Source organism: Protopterus annectens, chromosome 6.part0, assembly GCF_019279795.1.
Source record: "Protopterus annectens isolate FY-2018-M chromosome 6.part0, PAN1.0, whole genome shotgun sequence".
NCBI lineage: Eukaryota > Metazoa > Chordata > Ceratodontiformes > Protopteridae > Protopterus > Protopterus annectens.
The window spans coordinates 1,807,620,938-1,807,635,359 of record NC_056737.1 but is presented as its reverse complement, the minus strand read 5'-3'; the positions used below and the strand labels follow the sequence as shown (position 1 = coordinate 1,807,635,359).

Below are 14,422 nucleotides of genomic sequence, written 5' to 3'. Positions count from 1 at the left end.
ACCCTAAGTGTACCTTCAAAAATTGAATATCTATGCATTAGCAAACATATAACTGTATAATAACACCTCACAGAAAATGCATACACTCATAAATGTAGCCTAAACCAAAGATATTATCTCCAACCACATACCAATGGTCTACTAATAGAATATAGTCAAACAAATACCAACATTGAATGACCCACAAAAAGTATAGAGATAATTAGTTATACTGATGTTCAGCTGACATAAATTAAACAAAATATATCATAAAAAAGGGGATACTGGAACATATAAGAAGCAAGTCACATGAAATTGTATAGATATTCCCATCCCATAATAATATGGATAGGTCACAATACCTAATATATAATATAGCCTTATAATAACAAAACAGGGTTTACATACATAGTTGGTTCCAAACTAAAAGTCAATCACTAGCCAATCTATATAGCATAAGTTCACGAGGCGTGAACTAGGAATATATAGTTTGACCAAAATACAATTTATTGACCCCCCAATAGATGTATAAGAAGTAGTTATAGTGAGTATCTAACAAATAATTGTTTTAAGTATGTATGTAAACACCTAAGTGACAGAAAAAAGGGGAATTACTATAATCATCAAACAAGTAAAAACACAAAACCCAATAGGTCAGATGTATATATGTATACAGTCCCAATATGTCTATACTGAAAAACAAAAAATGTCCAAAGACAATTTTATGTTCAATCAAAATATATCAAACATACATGGAACTTAAAGTATACAACAATAAGTTCGAAAATCTAATCTACTTTTGGGTTTGTGTGCTACTGATGTGCTTGTGTTGAGACCATAAATTCCTTAGGTACCACTGTAGCTTTCTCATATGCAGTCTGGCATGAGGAACCAATATTATGCAGGATGCCATGAAGCCCAAGGCTTGCAGTACTTTTCTTGCTGTTAGATGGTTCTGCTTTGTTAATGCCAAGAAGTAGAGAGGTAGTTGTTCCTGTTTTTCTACTGTTAGGAATGCCATTTGTTTTGATGTGTCCAGCTCTGCACCCAAAAAGGTTATTCTTTGGGATGGTATCAGCCTTGACTTTTTTATATTGACTGTATATCCCAGGGCTTGTAGCAGGTAAATGACCCTTTGTAAGTCTTCTGCTAGCTTGTTTTTGTTGTCCGCTTGTATCAGGCAGTCGTCCAGGTAGGGGTAGATTTGGATTCCCTGAAGCCTGCAATGAGCAATTACTGATGCCAGGCATTTCATGAACACTCTGGGCGCAGTAGATAAGCCAAAGGGCAATGCTGAGAATTGATAATGCTCTGATCCTGCAAGAAATCTGAGGTATCTTCTGCAATTTGGTCGTATGGGGACGTGCAGGTATGCCTCCTTGAGATCTAGAGTTACCAGCCAAGACTCCTTGCCCAGCATGGGAAGAAGCTGCTGTAGAGTCAGCATTTTGAATTTTGGAACAATGAGGAATGTGTTTAAAGCGGACAGGTCGAGAATAGGTCTCCATTTGCTCTGTTTTCTTGGTACCAGGAAGAGTCTGGAGTAAAATCCCTTTCCTTGCTCAATAGATGGTACCTTTTCCACAGCTCTCATCCTTAATAATTGAGATATTTGTTTTAGAGCTTCTGCCTTTTGATTTGGAGGTAGGTTTGGCATTCCTCTCTTCCCTGGTAGAGTATGGAAGTGAAACCTGTAGCCTTGGTCCATTGTCTGTAAAATCCACTTGTCTCTTGTGATGTAATGCCAGTTTATTGAAAATAAGGCTAGCTTCCCGCCTAAGGGTGCTTCTAATTGCTCCCTGGTAGGCGGTGCCACAGCCAAGTCACTGTGATTGTCCTGTAGTTGTGGTGGTGGCTGTCTGTGGCTGTACTTCGCTGGTTGTTACCCTGCCACTGGCGTCCCCTGTAGGCACCCCTGGATTGGCTTCTGCCTCTTGAACGCCTATTCCTGCCTCTCTGAGCTCTGGAGGAGTCTGGAAAGGACCAATTCTTGGAGGGCCAATTCCTGCTAAACCTTGGCTGTTGGACCTGTAAGAAATCTTTTACTGTTTGGACAGATTTTGCCTTCTCTTCCATCTTTTTCAGCACCTGTTGTGCAGGAGAGCCAAACAAATTGATCTTATCCATGGGAGCATCTAATAGTTTGGACTTGACATGGTCTGGTAAGGCCTGCTCTTTTAACCATGCATGCCTTCTGATAACTGTGCCAGTCATGGCTGATCTAAAGGAAGCCTCCAGTGCATCATAGCCGCATTTTAAAGAATGGTTACTGACTTGCTGAATGTTATGTATCATTTCCTGAACAGATTTTTTGTCTAATGGTTCATCAGAGGACAGCTTTTTGGTTAGCTGGTCTAGCATAAATTCTTGATACTGGATCATGTGAAATTGACAGTTCAAGGCCCTAGCTGAAAGAGTAGCAGAAGTGTAAACTTTTTTACCCCATCTCTCTAAGGACCTGGATTCCCTTTCAGAGGGGAGGGGGTTTTTAGCAGAGGTAGCTGCTACAGCCTTAGGTCCTTGGGAGATAGTGTCGGGATCTGCAAAAGGAGCCTTATACAAATGGTAATGCGTGTCCGGGACCCTGTAGTATCTATCAGGCTTAGCAGGGGCCGGAGGTAGAGAATCAGGAGCAGTACAAGCATCATTAAATGCATCATCTACAGCAGAAAGAACTGGAGGTATGGCTAAAGGCCTATGTTGTGGTAAACGCAGAAAGGTTCTAAGCCTTTTTCTGGAGTCTGAAAAATCCTGGCCCTGCCACTGAAATTGTTCCCTCATAGCATGTAAGGTTTCCCCAAAGGAAAATTCCTCAGGCGGAGAGGCAGAAGGGATGGACTCTTCAGCATCAGAGTCTTCATAAGGGGAGAAAGGAGAGTCTGGAGGGTTTGTATCATCTGAATCATCAGAGGAATCTGTAGAAAGTGGCTGAGGGGCTCTGCTCTAGGCCTCTTCTCTGGAGGTGGGTGAGAGGCCCTGTCTGGTTGAGGCTGGGATCCCCAGATTAAGGAAATGAGATCCTCTGCTAAACTAAGCATTTGTGAACTAGAGCTAGGCCTGTGAGAGGGGGTCTTAGCAGGCACAGTTTTAGTAGCTTTAGCTGCTTTAGCCCTGGCAAAGGCCTTAATGGACATGGCTGCAGGTGGCCTAGCAGCTCCACGTGCAGGGGTTGAAACATCCAAGGGAATAGTGTCAGATAATTCCTGAGAAACTGCAACAGCAGCTGGGATTTCAGAAGCTGATTCCACCAGGTTGGAAGAGGCCTCGGTAGAAGGTAAGTTTTCGGCTGAAGGAAGAACCGCTTGCTCGGTTTCAGCCGAAACAGAGACACTCGCGGTTGGCTTAACCGTGGTTTCGGCCGAAACCGCGGACCGCGAGTGTCGGTCCTTTTCCTTGCGCTTTTTAGAAATTTGCGTAGTCGGAGGATCCGACGGCATAATATAAGCAAAATCGGAGCCGAAAAACTCCTCAGCAAATTCAGACCGACGTCTAAGCGTCCGCCGATTAAAAGAAGCACAGGCTAGACAGGCTGCTACGTCGTGGTCTGGGCCTAAACAGGGTAAGCAGTAAGAGTGGAAATCTTTATGAGGTATTTGTTTCCCACAAGTTAAACAGTTATTCACTTTTTCTGACATCGGCTGAGGCAAGAAAGAGTCCCCAACAGGGTACTTAGCTTTTTAGAAGTCTTCGGTAGTAGTATTCGGTAGTAATCTCTGGTTCTGACCGACCGGCACTTGCGAACAGCTTCTGCTTCGGCGCCGCGGCAAGAAAGACTGAGGAAAATGGCGTCGGCTGATGCCTTTATACCCGAATAACTGCAGCTATGACGTCGGGTGAAGTGCGACACCAGCCGAGGCCAGACCCAGACTTTGGAATCCGGCCGACCGAAGGGCTGCCTGACGACAGGACAACCCATTTGTAAGGACTGCAGATGCATCCTTGAAGGACATCTGTACTATTTTCATCGTGTTACCCTGCTGCAGTCATCACACTTGGGTAGAATCCCAAAGCTAAGGAAGGGAGGTGGAGTTAAACAGGGTTAGAGGAGGCTAGAAGGCCCTGCAAAACTGCAGTGGTGAAACCAGCTCTAGTCTTAGAGTAAAGTGGTAATGTTTGGTGAAGTTGTGTACTGAACTCCAAGTTGCAGCTTCCAGAATATCCTTGGTTGGCACCCCCCTGAAGAAGACTGTAGATGTAGCTGCTGCCCTGGTAGAGTGGGGCCTTATGCTAGCAGGAACTGGTTTTCCATGGTGGGTGTAGCAAAAACGTATGCAATGTCCTATCCATTTGGAAATGGTCTGTTTTGAGATAGACCTTCCTTGTGATGCTGTAGCATAGGATACAAAAAGCTGGTCAGATTTTCTGAAAACCTTAGTTTTATCCAAGTAGTAACATAGCTGCCTGTGAATGTCCAAGGAATGCAGGAATCTTTCTCCTTTGTTCTGTGGATTTGGAAAGAAGGTGGGTAAATGGATGGTTCGATTTAGAGCCACACTGGATACCACCTTAGGCATAAAGGAGGGGTTAGTTCGTAGAGAAACTCTGCCTTGATGAAAAATGAGGAAAGGCTCTACTGTCATTAGTGCCTGTAGCTCTGAATCTCTTCTAGCTGAAGTAATTGCTAGCATCAGGGCAGTCTTTCATGATATAAACTTTAAGTCAGCTGAGAAAGCTGGCTCAAAAGGAGGTGGCGTGAGTTTTTCCAGAACAAAGTTGAGGTCCCAAGTAGGTGTTGGTGCTCTCCTGGGAGGCCTAATGTTTTTGGCCCCTCTGAGAAACTGCCTTAGGAGTGGATGTGAAAATAAGGGAGGATCCGTGTTGTAGTGAGCAGAAATAGCTGAGGCGTGGATTTTAATAGATGAAAAAGAAAGCCCTTTGTGTAACATCTCAGCTAAATATTGCAGAATCTGAGGTATGTTAGGCTGAGGGGTATTTTGGCCTTTAGCTTGGCTCCAGGCGCAAAACATTTTCCATTTGTCTGAGTAGGCTTTCCTGGTGCTGGGCCTCCTGGCCTCCAGAGTAACATCCATAACAGCTTGAGAGAGGAGCTGGCTAGTTGCTTAGGTGATTTGCCATGCAGCCAAGTTTAAGGTTTTGAGCTGGCTGTGTAGAATCTGATTGTCTTGCTGTGTGAGCAGGTGGGAAATTTGCGGTAGAATCCATTGTGGGCCCTGGGCCATATTCCTTAATAGTGGGTACCAGTGCTGGCGTGGCCAGTCTGGGGCAATGAGTATCATTCGGGGTCTCTCCATCCTGACTTTCAGTAGCACCTTTGTGAGAAGCGGTAATGGAGGAAAGGCATATGCTGTTAGCATTTTCCAAATGAATGAGTGCACGTCCACTTTCCAAGCTTGATGGTGAAAAGTCCTTGTGCAAAATTTTGTTAGCTGATAGTTTTGAGGGCTGGCAAACAGGTCTATGTCTGGGAGCCCCCATTTTTGAGCTATCATTGCAAATACTTGTGGATCCAGCTTCCACTCGTGGGGATCCATGATGTTTCTGCTTAGGTCGTCTGCCAATGTGTTCTTTTTTCCTGGCAGGAATTGAGCTTGTAATTGAACTTGTTAAGCCAGTGCTGTGTTCCACAAGGTCATTGCTTGCCTGCATAGAGGGTAGGAGTGTGTACCCCCTTGTTTATGTACCACATTACTGTGGTGGTGTCTGTCTTTATGATTAGCTGTCCAGGATGTAAGAGGTCCTTGAAGGCTGTCAGAGCATTTTGTACAGCTAGCATTTCTTTTTGACTGATGTGCAGATTCCTTTGATCTGCAGTCCATATGCCTTGAACACACCGTCCTGCCATGTGTGCCCCCCCCAGGCATAGTCCGATGCAGCTGTTGTCAGTTTGCCTGGCTGGGGGTAGGGTGAAAGGCTGACCCTTGTTGAGGTGACATGCCTGTGACCACCACAGAAACTCCGGTTGAAGGCAGGGAATGAGAGGTATCAGTTTCCAAGCTGTGGCTGTGTTGAGTCCATACGCTTTTTAGGTACCATTGTAATTTCCTCATATGCAGTTTTGCAAATGGTAGTAGTATGCAAGATGCCATGAAGCCCAATGCCTGCAGAATTTTTCTTGCAGGGAGTTGGGTCTTTGTTGCCATTGTTCTGAAGTACTGAGTTAATTGTAGTTTGCCTGGCGTCAGATAAGCCATCTGGGCCGTTGTATTCAAGCTGGCACCCAGGAATGTCATAACTTGTGAGGGCACTAGTTTTGCTTTCTTTTCGTTTACTGTGTACCCTAGGCAACTTAGATGTTTTGCAAAAGCCAGGTGTTGTAAGAGAATGTCCTTGCTTTCTGCTTGGATGAGACAGTCGTCCAGGTATGGGTATATTTGAATTCCTCTGTCTGCAGTATGCAGTTACTGGTGCCAAGCATTTTGTGAAGACCCTGGGCGCAGTAGATAAGCCAAAGGGCAGTGCAGAGAATTGGTAATGGGTTGAACCTGCAATGAAACGGAGGTATCTTCTGCAATTTTGTCTGATAGGGACATTCAGGTATGCCTCCTTGAGGTCCAACGTTACTAGCCAAGCTTTCTTGTCCAACATGGGAAGAAGCTGCTGTAGTGTTAGCATCTTGAATTTGGGTACTTGCAAGAAGGTGTTTAAAATTGAAAGGTCCAGAATAGGTTTCCAAGCATTGTCCTTTCTGGGGACTAGAAAGAGCCTTGAGTAAAATCCTTGGCCTTGCTCCTGTGTAGGTACGAGTTGAATGGCGCTCATGTCCATGAGAGCTGTAATTTGTTTTTGTGCCTCTGCCCATTGATTTTGTGGCAGGTTTGGCATTCCTTTTATCCTTGGCAAGGTGTGGAAATGGAATCTGTATCCGTGTGAGATAATGTCTAGGACCCATTTGTCCTTTGTGACTATGCGCCAGTTGTCTGCAAAAAGTGCTAATTTTCCTCCCAAGGGAGCTGCCAAGAGAGTTTTGCTTGGCAGTTTGAGGTTTAAGTCATTGTGTTTGCCTTCTAGTAGTTTGGGGCCTGTCTTCTCCCCTCTGTGTTGCAGAGCCCCATTGGCGAGGGTTGTAAGGGATTTGTGCTTGTCCTCTGCCCCTTGGGCGCCTGTATTTACCCCTTTGTGGTCTGTCAGAAGCTGGAAAGGACCAATTTTTTGTTGGCCAATTTCTGCTGACGCTTGGGGGCTGTACCTGTAAGAAATCTTTGACCGTCTGCATAGATTTTGCCTTATCCTCCATTTTCTTTAAAACCTCCTCTGCTTTAACCCCAAATAAGACATCCTGCTGTAAGGGTGCATCCAGTAACATTGCTTTAACATGATCAGGCAGAGATTGTTCCTTTAACCAAGCATGCCTACGTATAACAGACCCAGTAACAGCTGCTCTAGAGGAAGCTTCCAAGGAATCAAAACCACATTGTAAAGTATGCATGCCCACCTGTTCAGCTGCATGCAACATATCTCGCATTTCCTTGAATTCAGGCTGAGGGTGCGTGCCCATCTTTTGTTTTATTTGAGACATTAGGGATTGCTGGTATTTAAGCATGTAAAATTGACAATTCAGTGCTCTCATAGCTAGAGTAGCTGAGGTGTAAACCTTCTTCCCCCACCTATCTAGTGCTCTGGAGTCCCTTTCAGAGGGTACAGGATTTTTAGCCAAAGAAGCCTTAGCCCTTTTGGGACCCTGGGAGATGGTCTCTGGATCAGCAACAGGGCTTTTGTATAGGAATTTATATGAGTCAGGCACTCTACAGTATCTATCTGGTTTGGCTGGAGCAGGAGGCAGACAATCTGGATTTAAGACTAGACTCTAAGAAAACAATGTCCAAAACTGGGGGGATAGCAAGTGGTCTGTGCTGGGGGAGTAAAAGAAACTCTCGGAGCCTCTTCTTTGAGTCGGAGTAGTCCTGACCTTCCCAGCAGAAATGTTCCCTCATGGTATGTAAGGTTTCCCCAAAGGAATAATCTTCAGGGAGAGAAGCTGAGGGAATGGAGTCTTCAGCATCAGAATCTTCATAAGGGGGAAAGGAGTAATCCTGTTCCTCAGAGGAGCCTGAGGAAACAGACACTTGATCAGAGGCGGCATAATCCTCCTTTTGTCTAGGCCTTTTGTCGGGGGGGGGGGGGGGTTGGGAACCCCTGATCAAAGAAATCAAATCTTCAGCCATTTTAAGCATCTGCTTCTTAGGCATAGGACCTTGACCTGGAGACTGAAGAGTAGGCTTTTGTGGTTTTAGAGGAGTCTTAAGCTTAGCATAAGATTTGATGGCGAGAGTAGTCTGTCTGAAGACACCTTCAGAAACCGAAGGTGTTTCCTACAGCATCGGCATCTCCTACTGCAATATCGTCGGTAGGGCCTAAAGAAAATGGCTGCATCGGCCTAGAACTCTCTGCTGGGGGATCCGAAGCGGTCTGGGGATCCAATTCAGCAGTAGCCAGGGGCTGCGTAGGCGCCTCACTGAAAACCGGAGAACCGGCGACCGGCCCAGTCGAGGCCTCGGAGTCTGGCTTGGACCTAGTCTGCCTGTCTATCTTTGCATTTTTTATGCACGCCGGTAGTCAGATGCTCCGACGGCATAGTGTAATTAAATTTTCTACCGTAGTGTCGTACGAAATCCAAGCGTCACTTTATAGTTCGCTTATTGAACCTAGCACAAAACCGACAACCAGTGACGTCGTGGTCTGGGCCTAGGCAAAGTATACAAAAAGAATGAAAGTCCTTATGAGGTATTTGCTTCCCAAAAGAAATGCAATTGTTAACTTTTTCTGACATTGGACAGAGGCAAGAAAAGGTTCCCCAACGGGGTACTTAGCTTTGAAGACTTCGGACTGAAACTCTATTCGAAAATCTCAGGTGTCGGCCGACCGGCACTTACGAACTGCTTCTGCTTCGGGCACCGCGCGGCAAGAAAGACTGAAGAAAATGGCGTTGGATGCCTCTGATATACCCCTGGCACTCTGACGTCAGGGAAGAAGCGACAGCAATAGACACCGGACCAAGACTTTGGAATTCGGGCCGACTGCGGGACCGCCTGACGGCAGGATAACCCAAGTGTGATGACTGCAACAGGGTAACACGATGAGCATCCAGTTCCGAGCTGCTCAGTGCCAGAGGCTCCAAGGGGCAGGGATGGATCTGACATCACAGTAGAATCCTGGCCTTACAGATCTGACAGATGCTTCAGCACCGGGACCCATTCCAATCTGAAGGAATAGGTGCAGAACTGTTCAGAGAGGCTGAGAATTTCTCTTCAGATGAGACTTCGGGACTCTGGGAACTGTTGGATCCTAGGGCTCTGAAACGGAAGGACGATCAGAGAAGATAAAACTGAGTCACAGGAAGACTCACAGATCCAATACAGGACGGAGCAGAGATAACCACCATCTGGATCTGAACTCTGAGGAACATTTGCATCATCCTATTCACATCTGCTTCGGAAAGACTTCTGGAGGACCTGGTGGATGATGTGGCTGACCAGGACCTAGAAAGATTTTTGGAAGTTTGCATGAAAGGAAAATGCAGCCTAGGGGAGATTGGATCCAAAAATGGTTGCAATGTACTAGGCTTTGGATCAGAAGGTTTGGTATCCATAACCAGAGTTGTAGGGCTTGCTGATATAATTGGATCCAAAGGTTTAGAATCTGAAGTACATATGTTTGGGTCCGAGAGAAGTCAGATCAGACAGTTTCAAAGCTTTTGGTCTGAGGGACTTCAGCAGCGAATACTTCCTATGCTCCAAAGGAGCTTTAGTGATCTTACTGGGTGTCTGAAACAATGAAGATGTAGTTCTGGGAGGACGCAAGTCCTGAAGAATAAAAGTTTGCTGCGACTGTCAGCTAAAGCTCTTGTACTGAAAGTTGTGCATATTGACCAGTTTGTGTTTAAATGAACTGCTCCTCGATAATCAACACTCCTTGCGGGTTTTAGTTAGGAATTTTGTGCCACAAATGCATTTTTTTAAAACCTCTCTGCCATGACAGCATAAAGAAAAAAAGAGAAATAAGATTTTAAATATACAGAAAAAAAGAATTACCCTGTTAAAAGGGTATGAGACAGAAAAGAGTACAGCAAGAAATTACCAACAATGGTAAATTTAAAAAATTATTAAAAAATAGTACGGAAGCCCGACACAAAAGACTAATAGAGAGGATTACAGTAAATCAAAGAAAGAACAAGATGGTTTAAACTTTTTGTAACTTACAAAAAAAAAAACCTTGAAAAATTTGAGAGGACTCTTCATCTGAGTGCAATGGCAACAAACGAGATCTGAGATATTGAGGATGGGCTAGGGCATTATGGGTGGGAGGAGAAGCTTGAGATTTGGATCCAAAGTCTAAAGTAAGCAGCAGAGTCAGATCAGAGGATCGGATCTGTAACTCATTTGAGGAGGAATGAAAAGGACATCAGATCTAGACCACTTCATGAAATGAAAGTTGTGTTTGCCATAATGTTAAATCTGGGTTGTTGCATTCCACTCTTTCCTCAGAAGTCCTGCTTCGGACACTTCAAAGCTTTGGATCAGTGCTCAGGCTCCTCCACTACCCATAATCCCTATGCTTAGAGAGTCTGCTCACCCAAAGCATTTGAAAAAAATCAAAATCAGGAGTTTCTCTCTTTCGGCTTTTCCCGGTTAGGGGTCGCCACAGCGGAACTCTGGTCAGCTAATGATTGGTAGCGGATTTTTACATACCGGGTTACCAGCCCTGACGCACAACCCTCAACGAAGGCACGCCCCATTCACGTATGCCTCCACACAGAAGATGCTCTAGCTGAGAATCAAACGGGACAACGTCTTGCTATGAGGCAACAACGCTACCGCAGCACCACCAAATCAGGAGTACATGATGGAAACAAAATAATGCATTAAAAAGGGAAAAGGAGAATCTACAAAAAATACATGAAGAGGACAGGGTTAACCTTTAGAAGCCAAGTCAAGGTCAGCGAGATGAATCTCAGAATGAAGATAAGGAAACAATGGTACAAAATGAGGGGGGAATGGTGGGCAGGTAGCTGAGGAATGGACAAAGACAGATCTACATAACTTTCAAATTTGATGTTTTTCCATTCATTCCTCAGACAAGACAGAGTCCCCAATGACCTTCATACTCAGCAGCCCTCCTGAAGGATATTCCTGAGTACAGCTGAACCAAAGGAGGCCCTGGATCTAGACAGGATATCCAATTTACAGTGAGATGAAGATATGGGCCTTTGACAGAGTAACTGCAGCACACAATCAACTGGAACACTAAAGGCTGTAGATAAAGCCACAGATCTTGCAGAGTGAGTCTTAGGGGTTGAAGGGAGTGAAAACCTTTTCTTAGTTAAAAGGGAAGAAATGCACTGAGCCAACCAACGAGTGTGCGACTTTGGGCACTCCTTTTCCAAACCTGGCATTGGAAAAGTAAAGTAGCTGATCAGATTTTCTGAAAGATTGTCCCAATGCAAATAAAAATGCAATTGGCAATGAACATCTAGCAAATGCAAGGTATAGTCACCCTTGTCTGAAAAATTCTGGAAGAGGCGCAAATTTATGGACTGATTAATGGAAGATTATGAAGCCACCTTAGGGAAAGATGGGTTGATTTTCAAAAACTCTGCAAAAAATTAGGTAGGGAGTTTTTGAAAAAGGGCATTAAATCAGAAATTATCCTGGCAGAAGGGATAGCCACCAAAAAAAGTCTTCTATGACAAATTTCATATAAGCTTTAGCAGCAGGTTCAAATGATGGCCCTGTCAGAAACTGCCAAATAATAGTAATGTCCCATGGAGGAACTGGATCTCTAAACAGGGTGGGGGGATTCCTTGGTTAAGCTAAGAGAAGATATGGGGGGATTCCTTGGTTAAGCTAAGAGAAGATATGGATGTATGTTCTTCACCCACATGGGAGAAATGGCAGCCAACTGGACCTTGACAGTGGAATAGCTGGCTCCACATTGAAAAAGGTAAGCCAGAAAGTCCAAAATAGCTCTGAGGGGGCTCGATGTTTCACTCCTTATCCCAAAATAGAAAAAATCTTTTCCAATTGCTCTTAAGAGTTTCTTGAAGGTCTTTTGTGAGGAAGACAATGTGAAGAATGGAAAGGGAAAACATGGACTGTTGAATCACGGGGAATTGGAGAAACCATGTGGCTAATTTGAGGACCTAAACATTTGGGTGAGGCAACCTCAATAGGCGAGAAAGTCTGGGTCTGAGCTAAGCAAGGTAAATTAGAAGAGGCCAGAGAATGGGAAACCACACTTGTCAAGGGCAATAAGGGGCTATGAGGAGGAATGCCCTTCAGTGCTGACATTTTCGGTTTGAACTTTGGGATCAACAGTATTGGGGGAATATGTAAAGGAGCTCCGGGGGCTAACAGTGCATTACAACATCCCTGAGGTTGTTTCCTTCATGGGGCACTAGATCCAAGAACTTGTTGCATTTGGTGTTCAGTAGAGATGCAAAGAGATCACAAGTTTGGCCTCAACAACTGAAAATCTGCTCCACTCATGAGGAAGTAGAATGGATCTGCTCACTATGTTGACAAGAATGTCTGACTTCCCCTGGATACGTGCTGCTATAACAAAGCAGCAGGAAGATATCACCCAGTGTCACACTCCTGACCTCGCTACCCAAGCGTAAGAACAGGTTCCTCCTTGTCTGAAGCACCAAAATACAGCCTTGTCTGTCTGGACAGAAATCACAACCAAAGTAAGAGTCCTGAAAGGCCTGCAATACTAGGACTGCTCATTTCCAAAAGACTGATGTGAAGGCTGGCCCGTGTTTTTGACCATGTACCCCTGACTGTTCTTCCCAGATAATGCCCCCCCCCCATCCCAACTGGGAGATGTCTGGGGTTAATGTGGCCTGCGGGGGTTAAAGGACATCCCTGACAAAGATATGGACAACTTATTCACTACTGCATGTGATTTCTGAAAATGTCTAAGGATCACCAGATATGACATTGTTGCTTCCTGACTGACCACTGGACCATCAGGGTCCACTGAAGGACTTGCCATGCAGAACCTGGCTAATTCTCTTTGCTCTCAAATGAGTAAGAAATGCCATCCTCAAGCAGTGAAAGAGCATATGGAGAAGTTCAGAATCTGTAAAAAAAATATTCTCCTTAATGACTTCCATCCTCTGTTGGATTACCCTTAACTTTTTCCAACACTTCTGGCTAAAATTTAGCACTTTACCTATACATTATTTTCAATTAAAGAGAGCATCACAGCTTTGTCTCTGACTTTAGAGACCATTCTCCACACTGTAGTCAAGCCACAAACAGAACAAGCATTTCTAAGTATTTAGGGATTGTCTACTGCAATTGTATACACACAGTTAAACAGAGCAATATTTTGGAAAGTAAAATTATAGTTTGCAATACAAAAACATTACCCATGAAACAACCAGAATTACTGCCCAATAAATACTTCAGATAAGCAGATGTTTAAGAACAGATATGGGCCTGCATCAGCTCAGCTGATGAGAAAGTCACAAATATCTACATCAGTGGACATCAATACACACTTTTGTTGGTCTATACAGGTAAGAAAGAACTGCATATGCAGATGAAGCATGACAAGTGAGAAGACAGCCACTTTAACAGGAAGTCTTAACACTAGGATTAAGAAAGGAGACACTTCTATGGCAATTCACTTTAAGCTACACTTTCTTGCTGAACTGACTACATGAAGTCTAGTTGTGCTCCCAAGTCAGTAAAAAGCAGAGTGCTCTTTTTAAAGTAACTGTTGGGAAACAAGAATCTGGGAGGCTGCGTCAGCTGCCTCTGTATTCAGCAAAAGATTAAGCATACACTGATAGCACGGGAAAGCACAACTAGCTAAAAAGCATCTTACAACAGATCGAGAAGAGGTCATTCTAACAGTAAATTACATCATTTAGTGTTTAACTGTGCCCTTATTCTTGTTGAAGGCCGAAATTACTGACATAATTCAGTCGAACTTCGGTGATGCACTAACATAGCAAACACCGCAAGAGTGTCTTTGCCTGTTCTTAGCCCCTTCTGGTCTTCACAGGTAAATGCGCTTGCAGTAAGTCATTACCTTGTGCACAACATACTGGACAGATCAACACTATGGTACAAACAAACTGGCATGCCCTAGACTGTACTTCCAACAAGTATTTTGGGAAGGGGTGAACAGCATTACATGACAGCTTCTAAAACATATTGTCAAATATGTCAACCATGCCATAGTAATTCCTTCTTTACATGTTTATGCATAGGAACAATCATGTACAATGGAGCTGTAGACTGGTAACTTTTCAGAAATACCATTCCCTTTTTTCCACATTTTCCCTGTCTTGCAATAATGGACAGCAGCCAACAGGATGCTATCAGGACTATCTAAATCATTCTCCCAAGTATGGAAAATGTATGCACTAAATCCAAGTATCTCTAGAAATGTTGGACTGAAGATGTCAAAAAAACTTTTGTAATGTTATTCTCAGACACTGGAATGATATGACTAACTTGTTTATCTAGGATGA

General features: G+C 44.2%; 1 protein-coding gene across 1 annotated transcript in view; it reads right to left on the bottom strand.

Moving 5' to 3' along the window:
- Positions 1 to 14,422, bottom strand: part of PABPC1 (poly(A) binding protein cytoplasmic 1) — a 1,472,855-nt gene that overhangs the window by 1,332,517 nt on the left and 125,916 nt on the right. The window lies entirely within an intron of this gene.